The sequence below is a fragment of the Struthio camelus genome, chromosome 3, assembly GCF_040807025.1.
Source record: "Struthio camelus isolate bStrCam1 chromosome 3, bStrCam1.hap1, whole genome shotgun sequence".
Classification (NCBI taxonomy): domain Eukaryota; kingdom Metazoa; phylum Chordata; class Aves; order Struthioniformes; family Struthionidae; genus Struthio; species Struthio camelus.
In genome coordinates, this window is record NC_090944.1 from 49,354,227 (window position 1) to 49,367,808 (window position 13,582).

General features: G+C 43.2%; 1 long non-coding RNA gene across 1 annotated transcript; it reads left to right on the forward strand.

The window, feature by feature from the left end:
* Positions 1–3,605: 3,605 nt before the first annotated feature.
* Positions 3,606–13,185, forward strand: LOC138066715 (uncharacterized). Its single transcript, XR_011140131.1, has 3 exons — positions 3,606–3,932; positions 4,872–5,043; positions 12,677–13,185. It is a non-coding gene; the product is annotated as an uncharacterized lncRNA (long non-coding RNA).
* Positions 13,186–13,582: the final 397 nt, after the last annotated feature.

The window sequence follows — 13,582 nt, forward strand, 5'->3', positions numbered from 1 at the left end:
TCTCCACGTTGGATCAGTTCACCCCATCTGCTTCTACACCTCTGCCCACCTGTGACAAGCCCATGCAGTACCTTTCCCTTACCTTTTCAATTCGTTAAAAAAGAAAAATTGACAAAAACTATGTGTGTGCTTCCGCTAGGGAATCTTAAACTTCTCCTTTTCGAAACCTCAGCTCAGGGTGTCTCTTTTCCCCATTCTAGCAGTGAACGATTTCATTACCCACCCTCCGCTCCCCTTTTCCTCATTGTTGCCTTCGTCCCCCCTTTGTGGGCTGCCTATTGTTCTTCCCTTCAGTTTCGGGCTGCACCTTCAGGGCCCTGCATTGTTCTGCTGCTGCTTTAATTCAGCGTTTGTGTCTTTGCTGCCACACATTCTGGTCCACCCAAGCTTTCCTCTAATCACTTCCTTCCTTACCTCCTCGTGCTTTCCTCTGGGGGCTTTCATTCATGCTGCCCTTTTTGTTTTAGTCTGGAACAAAGGCCTCGGTCTTGTGAACCAAATCCACGCTGTCCTCGTTCAAATCTCTCCCTATAAAATGTACTTCTGCCATAAAGCCTATCCAGCACAGATTCCTTGGCTGAAATGTATTCCATTCGTCTATAATAAAAAAAAAAAATCCTGTTTCATAACAAAGCAGAAAGAACTGAACGAGAAGCTGGCTATGCAATTAACTTTTGCCAGTTGCTTTCTGCCAAGAGCAACATACTTGTTCTTATCCCGCTCCTTAGGATCGTCCTCCCCATATGCCTTATGTTTGTCCTTTTGTTTTGTTATCAGCATTTGGGTCCTTCCTGAGGGGTCCTGCCCTGATCCTGTGCTCATAGGTGGCCCTGATCCTGTGCACCTTTACATAGCTGTAAAGTGAGGAGTTACTTCACTGAAGTGAACAGAGCTTTGCCAAGGTTAGATTTTTGTGAAAGGAGAATCGCCACTTTTTTTTTTTAATATTAGCTAATAAAGACTGTGCACAGCTGCAGTGCAGCATTCTGGTTTTAATTAATAAAAATTAGCATACACATCTACATACACTCTTTTCCCCCTTTGCGTGCTCAGCTACTTTGAAGAAAACCTCTTTGTATGTCTTCCTGGTTATTCTATATCTTAACTTTAAAAAACAAAACAAATAAAAAATGAAAACCAAAGTAACACAAAACTCCCACGCGAACAAAAGGACTGACTACTCCCGGTGACCTGGAGCACTGGGAGAAGCTGTTCCTGCCTGCCGAGAGGAGCCGACTTCCAGGCTGTGCTCTCCGCTGCTGGGGAGCCGTCCCGTTCCCAGCCTGCTGTCCCTTCCTTCACGTTTGCACAATCTCACTGCAGTGACTTCCCAGTCGTAATTGGGGCCTCTGGGCATTATTGTGTTATTATTATTTAATAAACGACCACATAAAACATTGGTTGGCATTTAAATAAGAGTAAAGAAAGGACAGCTCTGACTCCGAGACTGTTTTACTTTCCCGTTGACTTCAGTGGAAGCGGGAGCAGGTTTTCTACACAATACCTACACTAGCACGACGCATGCTCACCTTTAATGTTTTAGAGAAGGCACTGCTTGCCGCTGTTAATGTGGCCCCAGTGCAGATGAGGGGCCAGACCTATGGCAGCTGTCAATCCCCGTCGCAGCAGGAGCTATTAAAGTAGAGCTGCAGCCTGGACGTTCCCAAGTAAAATGCACTAACAGCTTTTCTTGCCTAAGCTATCACCAGCCAGTATTCAGCATCGTTTTCTGCATTGTTACCCACAGCATGTAGCTTCCAGTGGTTATCTGAAGCGCGCAGCCATCGTGATGCTATTAAGGAGAACAAAAAATGGAACAGAACAGAGAAGAGAATTTTATTTTTGCATTGGATTATAAGTTTCAGACATTTCAGAATAAGAGTTATGATGACAAAAGAAAGCAATCTGTCCTTGAAGTGAACACAGCGGAGCACAACTCATTCAATAAGATTTTGAAAGAAAACAAAGAGTTGAAGGCCAGAACTGAGTCCTTTAGAAACAAGTTTAAAACGAGGCAGGATCCAGAATGCTTAAAATACTTGAGTGACAAGCAACAAAGAGGTGTCTGTTACTATAACGAATTGAATTAAGTAAAGAGAGAGAAAATCTCGAGATCTGCTTTAAAAAGTAGAGATTTGATGTATGGGGAGTGTAAGAAAATGTTCTTGGGCCATGCCTGGAGCCTGAATCAGCACAACCCTTTTCCTTGAAGAAAGTGAAAAGTAGACGAGGGTGAGTTCATACACCCTCCTTTTTCACTGTGGATCAAAGAAGTGGAATTTTCAGGGCTGCCAGCTTTCCAGTTTCCTGCAGTGAATCTGGAGTGCCGATTTTTTTTTAGACTATATTCTATTGTATTTGGTTTGTGTGTGCTGTGTAGGCAGTATTTCGCTAATACTCTAAATGGTCAGGTCCTATGATGGACTTCTTGTGAGATCTGAATCTTATTTACTAGTTTGTATGTGGTATAAACGTTTAAAAAGTTTTCGGTAGGAGTGAAACACCACTGCCATTTATAAAAAATATATGTATTTATGCTTCAGTTCTAAGGACTTCACCCCTCATTCTTCCCACCATTTCATTACATGCTTGCTCTCCTTGTATTATATATTAAAAGCTTCATGCAGTAGTTCACTTGCATTTAAATACGTGGACTGTAATAATTCTGTGATGTTGCTTGGAACTTTTGCATGAACATGTTATATAAAGTAAGTGTGGGCACTACAAATGCATTGCAGATTTTTCATAGATAAACTCAGTCAGAGAATGCAAATATGAATGAATTTGTGTGCAAGATTTAATATCTAAGCAGAGCTTGTAAATGCGTAACACCTGTAACCACAACTGTCAGTGCAAACAGAGAAACTAGTTTCAAGGTGTCTGTGCTGATTTAAAAGTGCTGCATTTTGAAATACCTCAGCTGAAATGGTAGAGATGTGTTCATCCTCTGGCAGGTATTAAAGTGCATAAAGTCTGTTATTAAAGAGTACAAAACTTTATTAGCAGCTGATATTCCAGAAAGATTGTGCAGGAGACTGGTGAGGACTGCCATATAAGGCAACTTGTTGCTTTTAAAGACATCGTATAAATCTTATTGTGAAACAGATTAAAAGTGCTGGTTGCTGATCTTAGGGAGATGTGTGTTAAACACGGAGATTTTTTTCCGTAGCTAAAATGGAAATGTACAGAAAGGACGGTGGATTTGGCATTAGTGGCTCTGCAGCAGGTATTATGTCTGATTTAGAAGCAGGGAGGTTTCTTGTGAAAGCGACTGCAGGGTCGTGCTGTCTAAGGAGAAAAGGTACCTGTTGGAATATGGAACGTAATAATCTTCCCCTGAAGAGAAACTGAGTGACTGTTTTTTGGTGAAAGGCCTGAGAGAAGAATATCTTAAAAATTATTACCCAAAATATAGAGAAGAAATATGTTCTGTAAAGTTTTCTGGTGCATGTATCAAAACTGATCATGTTACAGAAAGAAAAAAATATAAGCAAGTCCAAAACTTTAATCAACCAAATGGCAAAACAAATCTCTCTCATTTATTTGTGAATACATATTTTTGCTTGCTTGCTTTATTTAGTGGAGGTAAACTTATATGACCTGAATTGGCATTTCCTGGATAGGGTAAAGTTCCGATTCAACATGTGAACGAAACTTGTTCTGAATTTAAAGGAAGTCCACCTTTTCATGCTAGCTAATGCCGTACTAAGTAGCTGTTGTACTGCTGTAAGAAAAGGTATGTTTTGTGGAGAGCAGAAATGAAATTGTTTCTGTATTTGCATTTCTCTAGAGCTCAGTCCAAGAGGTTCACCAGTGGAAAATCAGTCTTCAAAATGGCCAATAGGCTGAAGAAGCTGGGCTGAGAGCATCTGTATCTCGGAAAATGAAAAGCTAGCCTGTTGCTTGCTCCTGCAGGGTACCCGCAAATGCTGGTAAAAAACCAGATGCCATTGGTCCCATTGTGTTTTAAAAGTTCTTTTGTCCTTACAACAGTAGGATGATGTCAGAGGTTGGTTATGTTAGGTTGGTCCATTAAGAGCAATTAATTTGGGGGCAAAAAACAGTGAGGCCCCTGTCAAACCCTGAACAATGTGTTTGGTTTTCATGCCCTGAATCATCAGGGTTTATAGGCCTCCAACATGTAATTCGCCCTGAGGTAATCTGGAAGGGAAGGATATGAATAATCCAATTAAATTGGCAAAGAGCCTAAGGAACACCCTGTTTAGGGATAAAATCACATGCCTGTCCTAGTGCCAGTAGTTTTGGAAGAGGGAACAGTGTTAAAATCTTTGTAATTCTTTTTTTTTTTTTTTTTTACAGAGAGAGATGATTTAGAAGACTTTGGTTGCCTCCTTTTGTATGTGTTAGCTCAGGTGACTGAGATAAGGTAGTCAGTAATGTATTTTGTGTAAGATACTTTTGTTTTGATGACACAGGAGGTTGTCATCCAGGTTGCAGAGGGCGTAGGAACTAGTTGCCCCATTTATGGTAATTATTTTGTATTCAGTTTTATGATGTGAGCATGCAAAGGGCTGATTTGCCCTTTATCTTTACAAGTGCATCCTTACCTTTTTTCTTCCTTTTCCCTTCTTTAGTTTTTTGTTTATTTTTAGGAAGGAAGGCACAATTTTCCACCAGGAAGCCTTCTGCACCCAACTCAGCAGTTCCTAACATACTTTAAGGCGTTCTATACCTAAATAATAACAAAGCAACTGCGCTCCTCCTATCCTCTGCCAAAGGTGCGCCTTCAAAGGCGTGATGTAAAGGGAGGGGGGGAAGGCAGAGGTGAAAAAAGCTTTGTATTGAAAGTTAACGTGCAGAGGAAAGAGTGTTTGCATCCTTCATGCATGAGTACACTTTGTGTTTTTAAGAGGCTTGCTGGATTTGCTGGAAGACTAGCTAGATATTTCTGTCATCCCACCCCGACCTTTGAACTCATAGGCCAGTTCCAATGAGGAAAATAGCTGGCTGGCTAAAAGAGACATACTCCAAACATGTCTCCACTGGAGGAGAGGCGCAGGCAGAACTCAAGGCTGACACCAGGTAATTTACGTGGGAGTGCATCATAATGAGCTCCCCAGGTACAGGAGAAGCTGTAATCGGCATTTGCACGTTACTAGGCTTCAGAGAATTTAACCATGAACACAACTCCACGGGAAACCAGGAGTCACTAGTTCGGTTGCTCACAGAACTACTCGTTTAAGGGCAGCAACAAGCTTTTGGTCTTTCTTCAAACACCATACAAAGGGAGGGAAGGTGTAATCTCCCCCTTTTTTTCCCCGTATAGCCCATCACCTTGCGACTCCTAGATTCATATTCTTAGTTGAAAGGAAGTAACTTTCAGAGAAGAAAGACATCCACCGAGCAACAGAGACATGAGGTCACTGGAGGCACCACCTAATATCCCTCTGGATGCTTTGGAAGTAACAGCACCAGGAGATGCTAGATACAAACGCACAGACTGGCAAAAGACCTAGATAAACCTAGTTGTTTAAGATGATTTGGATTCATCTTACCTAATCCCAGCCATCTGGTAGCTCAGCATCTAGCCTAAGTCAGCCTCCACACCCTATGGAGACAGAGAGGCACCGTCTGAGAACAACTTGTTCCGTCCCAGAATAGGTATAAAATTGATGTGAGGAATTCTTCTTTTCCTGTCTCTCTGCATGGTGTACCAAGGAGGCCTAGATGATGATATGAGCTTTTTAGACAGCTAGTGTTCAGTGACATGAACCCCAGCCTGAGTGTTCAGCTACCTTGGAGACTGACCGTGTGTTGCTGGAAGCAGAGCAAACTCTCATTACTAGGCGAATGTTTGCAATTTTGTAGTGACGGGTTAGTTCAGAGCTCCCTTCTGTTTTGAAGTGGAACGGGAGGTTCACTCAGCCTCTCACACATTCCTCCGGCCCTTTGTTCATTTTCAGGCACTCAGACACTGCTCAGAACGGTGGAACCAAACAGAAATAGTTGCCTTCACTTCTCTGTTGGTGTATGGGCCTCGCGAAGAAACAGGAACCAAAGTAGGGTTAAGAAGGGTTGAAAGGAATAAGATAATGTTTGGTACCAGAAGGAAAAAACATGTGAACTGACCAAGTCCTTAACTGCAGAGCAGTGTATGTGAATTGTTGCTATTTCCTCAAAAAAAGATTACGCCACCTGAAATACAGAGCACATGACACAGCATAAGTCTCTCTATCTTGATTGACAGCGCTCTAGAATCAGTGTGGCCTTACTCCTGCCATTGTTAGCCTAAAATATGTAGCACAGCTGTAGGATATAGTTCATCATTTTGTCAAGGTTAAATACAGTTCTGAATGGGAACATGGAAGTGAAAAGAGCTCTGATCACAGCGTTCACTTACGTGTTATAACTTGCTGCTCCAGAAAAACAGAACGCTTTGTTTTCATTTAACACTGGTGAGCGACTCCTTATCATAACCTTGTGAGAGGTTTCAAGCGTGTTCATGAATAGGGAGATGGTTAAGATGACACATCAAGGTTTTCTGAATATTTATTCTTATTCAGCAGCATTCGCATATATTTTTCTTAGTTTTCATTCCAAAACAAGGTGTTTCTAATCTCTGGTGTGATTGGTAAACCACATCCTCTCACTCGTGGTGGCTGAGTTGCTGTGAAACTCAAGCAGAGCAATAGCAGAGTTCAAATGAGGAGCCGTCTGAGCTCAAGCAGCTAATTTAGGTGAAAGCCACTCTGAGGCCTCCACAAAGGAGGCCTACATTCCTTTGAGGGGTTATTGTGCCAAAACCCAAGGCTAAAAGTGAAGAGACCTGACTAAAATGCTTGGTGCGAGAGAGACTGAATGGGGGATTTAGAGGATACTATTCATAGAGGAGAAAGAGGAAGCTGGCTGGGTAGTAGGGTAACAGGTGAAAATCTTGCTCTGGACACATCCATAAATCATGTCAGGTAGGGTGTTTTCTCTTCCTCTGAGTATTTCCCAGGCTGGGAGTCTGCTTTGGCCAGAGCTGCTTCATTTCGTGATTCCACTGGAGTCCCGAAACTCGGTTTTGAGCAGGCTGGCTGTGAAAGATGTAATACTTCTCTGTGTCATGCATCTGAAGAGTTAGGTCTCTAGCCTGACTAATGTGCCTTTTTAAAAGAGAGGACTCATATTAATTACCCTACATCTAAGTCAATCTAATTTCAGACGCACAAGGACACAGAGGGAAAAAGGAAGCCTGATTCTTCAAGCGTTCAGATGATCATATCACTGCAGAGATTTGTGTCACTAGGAGGGCCTTGGGCCTTTTTGCCACCAGGATTGTTAGCAGAGGTGGAGAACGGCTGAGGCCAATCGCTTCAATGACAGACATTAGTGGGAGTATAGATGGTATCTTTTGCATAAGGCTTAGGGGGCTGCAAACGACAGCGTTAAGAGCTGAAAGGTTAACCAGGTGTCTGATTGCCTCTAGGGCTGTTGATGAGTCTTGACTATACAGATAACAGTTCCAGCTTCATCTTATTTGCACAGTGGCTCTGGTAGTTCCCTTTTCTTCAAAGGGTTTTTTATACTTTCTGAAAAGGCAGGTTTGGGGTATGTGTATTATGGGCATGCCCATTTCGGAGGAGGTTGAGTTAAATTTGCATTATAGCCTCATTTCTTTTATTTGACAGAGCAGAGAGAGAAAGCCCAGAAGCTGTGTATCCTGAGACTTATTCCAAGTTGGTTACAAAGAGCAAATGAAAAAATAGATTTTTTGACATCTCCACTCTGACTCCCATGACATATAGCCCTACTTGTCGACTTTTCCAGCTAGGCCTCCTCTTCCTGCCCCTTAGCTCTTTAGCCCCATGGACCCACTTAGCACCTGCTCCTTGCTGTCTGGTGCCCTCTGGTGCTGCAAATACCTATCTAGGCTACATCCCATCAAACTCTTAGATGCTTTTGGACCCAACCTGTACCCCAATGGGGGACTCATGAACCCATCTCTATTGTTTCCCCATCACACCCTGGCTATGGCAGGGGCCCTCCAATATGCCATGGCATGGCTGGAGTTGGGTGGAAGGCAGTAAGGGCAGCCTTGTCAAGTCCTGTTTCAGTCAGTAAGGAGGGAGAGCGAGAGGCAGAGGGGCTTTCACTGGTCCTCCTTCCATTTACCTTGAACCCCCCTCCCCCCAGTCTCTCTCACTCATTTTACTCCCTCCGTTTTTTTTAGCTTTAACCTCCTTCTTTCCCCTCCTCTACCACCCACCTTCTTTTATTACTGTTCCCTCCATATAGTTACCTGGTCTTGCTGCAAAAAGCCTCTTCCTTTGTTCTTCCTCCAAGATACACCTTGTTTTCTTCTAAGATGCTCTCCCCAGCACATACAGCCTCTGACCATGCTCCAGAAGATTTGTCCACTTCAGAACCTCAGAGTGCTCCAAACACCTTATACTGAAGGGCTCAGCAGTGCTTCCACCTTACGCACGCTCAGATCCGTTGTTCAGAAAATAGAATTACAGTATCTTCGCTGTCCTTCATCTCCCCTCTAATTAATCAATGCTAATTGATTGATTGATGGAGGCTCTCTGGTGGAACAATCTCCCAAGTCTGAAAAATAGCCGCATGCCTGTCATTCTCACATATCTGCCTGCAGCATATGGGATGTATTAACTTCCAGAAATTAGTTAGAGCCTTTTCTAAATTAGTTTGTACAAATTAGCAGGGCTCATTTCCCTGAACTAAACGAAAACTCATGACAGAGACAGATAACAGTGACAGGCTCACAGGTCATTCTCTCATTTTTGATCTAAGTAGATTTCAACCTCATAGTGAACGAGTGGACCTTAGATTCAGGGACCACAATCTGCACACTGACATTAGGTTCCCTGCAGACCTTCCCTAGGCCTGATGCTTATGCCTAGTTCAGTTTGGCACTCACTTCTTGAATGGCCAAACCCTATTAACAATGATATTTTCATTGTGCTGCACAAAGAGGCAATGGGTACCCTGCTGAACTGGAGATTGATTGGGAACGGCTGGGGTTGGCCAGTCCTCGGTGCTCCCTTAGGGCTCACCGTCTGAGTTAGAAACACTTACGTAGTCAGTCCTCGGTCTCCTCTGTCTCTGCATCAAGTCCCGAGTGACCTAGCACTTCTCTTCTGCTCCAATGCTTGTCTCATAGATTGCTCAGGCTTCTCTTATTAGGCTCTTTTTGGTCAGCCTAGTTTCTGTGCCTCTGAGTTGCAGGTGGATGATAGTGCTTCCACACGATTGAAGTGCCAGCAGAGACAGCACCTAGCTCTCAGTGCAACTGGCAGTGGATGTTGTAAGGAAGGACCAGCTTCACCCACTGCGTGGGCTGAAACAAGACAAATTGCTCATTTGCAGGGTGGTTACCACAGGAGCTTCTGACTTGACCATTCGAAATGGACTTCCATGGCAGATTCGTGACCTGAAGACCATCAGCCTGACAAGTTTCAGTTCTCTGCCACAGAGAGCAATTGAAAGGAAAAAAAAAAAAGCTTTTTTTTTTTTTTTAATCTTGTTCTTAGAAAAAGCTAAACTGTTTAAATGGAGAGTAAGATATCCTCCCTGAACTCAACCAAACCAAACCCCCAACAAACAAGCAATGAGCCTGAGGCAGGCACTAAGCTTGAATATGTGAGCTGGAACTGACAAAAGGTTGGCAGAGCTGTAAGCAAAGTGAAAATGGGATCTTATAAAGAGAAGTTGAGCAATCTTCAAAAAAAAGTGGTGTTACCAGTCCTGTCAATGAATATTTAGATATGGCCTTTGCAGATTGCAGGTCCCTTGCTGCAATGCTCACTGGTGAGTCATGTTGAAGATCACTAATTGAAGGATAGAAAATGGCCTGCTGTGGCCTGCAGCCATTATGAGCTGCACCTCTTTTTTAAGGGATGTTTGTTGCAATCCCCTCTATTTTCTGCAGATGGGGTGTGGCCGTACCATTCCCAGAAAAGTGGCTGGTGCGGCCTTTGGTTGGGAAAATTTGGGTGCTCTTGCATGATAAGCTGGGCTTCCCCTGGGGGAGGAAAGTCACCTTCTTCCTCTCCAGGATAGCATCGGGGTGTGACAATTCCCTACAGCACAATGGAACTGCGCAGATATCTGGCAGCTTTACCCACTTTGGAGTTGCACAGACCAGGCTCATAAAAGTGTCTGAATCACGTTTCATATGTCCCTATCCACCTAACATGCGCACAACCTGATCCGCTTTTTGAGCCTTTGACTCTCAGACCTTTCCCTTCTCTCATCAGAGATCTCATGATCCTCACTCCTTGCATAATTACGCATGCTTGTGTGAACACAGCTATGTTCAAATCCCTCAGTGAGAAGCGGCCCTGTGCGATCATGCTATCCAAGTTTAAATGCTGACACCCCAAGTTTCTTTGGCCGTGATGCATAAGACAACTCATTCCGTATGTGGGATGGGAAGAACACAGCCCTCAGCTGCAGGGACGACAATGCATGGGAAGGCAGTAATTCCACATCTGCACCTATGGTAGGTGGGACAACTCCTACACTTCCCTGTCTCCTCCAGGCTGCAAGCACTGTTTTTCCACCACTTAACCTTACCAGATTCACTCGCTTTGCCAACTGAAGACTGCCCAGGCAGCTTATGCATGAAGCCTGGGGTCGTGGAGTAGGAGACAGACTGTGGCAGAGCATTGCAAATATGTGAAGCGTGGACTTACTTTTGTGGAGGCTACAAGGAAGGAAGCAGTCTGGTGCGTGTTCTCACAGACACAGTTTGGCAGGCAGAAAAAGAAATACACCCTCCCTTATTTATAGGAAGCCAGGGGTGTCTGTGCTAGGACAAACCAATTAAGTCCGGTATCCTCCTTCAGACAACAGTGATCACTGGCTGCTACAAAAGGAGATGCCAAAAATGCTGTAGGAAAACAATAATGAGATCATTCACTGTGGACGTTTCTTACCATGCTACTGATTACTAGGTCACCAGTTAACTGTGTCACCAACCAGTGACCAGCGTAAGCTTGGAAGAGGGCTTTACCCTAGGCTATTCGAGTTGCTGCTTTACATGATTCCTCTCACTTAGAGGAAACAAAAATGAAGAAAAATGAGGCCCCACTCCTGTTCTTTCTAAAATTAATGGGAAAACCCTTATTCTCAAAGGTGCAGGATCAAGCCTGTCATTATCTCACACAGAGGGCAATAAATATTGTGACTAAGAGTTAACAGTGAGTCAAAACTGATCATCTCTTAAGTTTTGTTGGCAAGCTCTACCTAGGCTGAACAAGGTTGTGATCTGCCTTCTTCAATGATAATGCAAGGACTACTCTGAACAATGATTTTCTGTCATTGTATACTGTAGGTGAAAAACACACATGAAAAACATTTTACACCCACAGAGACGCAATTGATTATATTACAAAGAAGTGAATGAACAAGGCACTTATTTTTTATTTTTGGGAATTTTTATGATGACATCTTTTTAACGCAGAGTTAGGATACACCTTGCCTGGTGAATGCAATAACAAACGGATTCTTCATATCCCTAATTCACAGCCATTTCAGAGACAGTTCAGCAGCACAAGAAAGATGTACTGTTCCTAGAAATCGCCTTGCTCAACTCCCGTCCTGTATACCTGTCAGTCTTTCAACAGCATCAAAGTTATAACTGAACACAAAAATATTTCTATTAGCAAATAGGATCAGCAGAAGTTGAGTAGAAGCACCAGGATGGAAATGCCCTGGATGCGTTCCAAGGTGGCGGGCACAGCTGGTCAGTGCTGGAAGATCAGTGATACAGGTGAGGTGGACAGACTGTCAGAGTGAAAATGGGAATCACTTGTCACTTTGTGGTGGTAAAAGAGGAGGAAAAGATAGAGGATGCATAAGGGATGAGCTTGATGGATGCTTAACAAGGTTAAAATGAGGGCTAATGGTGCTTTTTTTCCTTCTTCTCCTTTTCTTTCTTTCCTTCCTCCCTATTTCTTTAACCAGTGATTCACTTAGCTTTTCCTTTAGATTTAACAGTTTGTATAAGAAAGTGCTGGCTGCAGTGTTTAGATGTTGTAGGCTTGCATAGATTTATAGATGTGTGATATGGCTGGAAAGAGAACAGATTACCAGCAAGTAGCCAGCAGCATGGGGAGAGGTTTTTGAGAATTATTTACTTTCATGTACATCTCCTCAGCTTCACCAGGCCTGCTGAATTCCTGGAGGGGGACAGGGAGAGGACAGGACGGTGCTGTATAAAATTGATAGTGGTATGAGGACAGGCCTTGAAAATAGAAATGATCCATGCAGTTCGTGAGGACAGAGCTTACTTGCAGGATATTGCTAGGCCGTCAGATAAAGGCTTTAACAAATGAGTGCAAAAGTTAGGTCACAAGTCTGTCTGCAAAAGTTAGGTCACAAGCCTGTCTTGGTGAACCTAAGGAGTTCCTCTGTTTTTTTTCAAAAGTGTAGAATATCTAATAATTTCAGCTGCTCTCTTTTCCTGCTCTTGTTTTGTGAATGGTCTAGGGCTTATTCTAGTTGCTTTGTGAGAGTCATTCTACTTGCCTGAATTGGTAGGATGTAGAATAACCCAGTAAGATGGGTCAGCTACTCTTCCTGTCTTATATTTTAAGTTCTTTAAAATGATCAATATTCTGTAGACACATGAACGATCGAGATATAAATAAATGTAAATGAGAGTGTTTTTGCTAAGTGCCCCTTTCTGTTCCACTCCAACTTCCAGGATGAGGTTCCTCCCTATCAGTCAGCTCCCTGCACAAACCAGTGTGTGAAAAAGTCCCTCCTGCCTCCCAGTGGCTCCTCATGGATAGAAGAATCTGCCCAAATTATTCTAAAGAAGGATTATGACCTTAGTGATTAAAGTCCTTGGGAGAGTGAAGAGCCCAGCAAAGCTGATGCCACCAAGCGATGCTTAGTTCCAAGCACTGTCCCAAAGGGAAACAGGCTCCTCCTGCTGAATTTGAATGTCTTTACAAGTCGAAATGTTTGCTGAGGACTTCTATATGTGAGTAAGTTGTACCAGGAAGCTATCTTGCTCAAAGAGTCGCAGTAATATTGGCCTCACTGAGTTCTGTTGACAGCCTTTCTGAGCGAGGGGAGGACACTGTGAATGCAGAAGTGCCTCTTCATTAGTTATTTCTTTTGTTGTAGCACCTGAATGTAAAATGGCCCTGCTTCTTTTTTGCTGTAACCTAATTGCTTGGATCAAAATTAAATTCACATTAAATTTCTGATGTTTCTTTCTAAATGTTTGAAATCCAGAGCTAACCCAAAAAATAATTTTATTTCATTACAGCCTCATTTTTCCCAACAGTTCTTACTGTCTGTGCCATGAATGTTTCCTGGTGATGGCCTCCATTCCAGCCACGTAGAGGCTCACGCTTGAGCTGTTCTTATGCAGTAAAATAGTTCCTGGCGTTCAGTGCTTGAAAACTCTTAGAATGAGTCAATTTGTAACACTGAAAAATTAGAAAGGTTGGGAGACTACCAGTGACCTGATTACAACACAGTGCTGCCCTGATTCTTCCATTTGGTGAGGCAGAGGAGATCCAACTGCGTCACATCTGCAGGTCACAGTGAAGCCTTAGATCCTGACTGATTTTTCCAGTAGGCTCAGGGTGATCAGTGT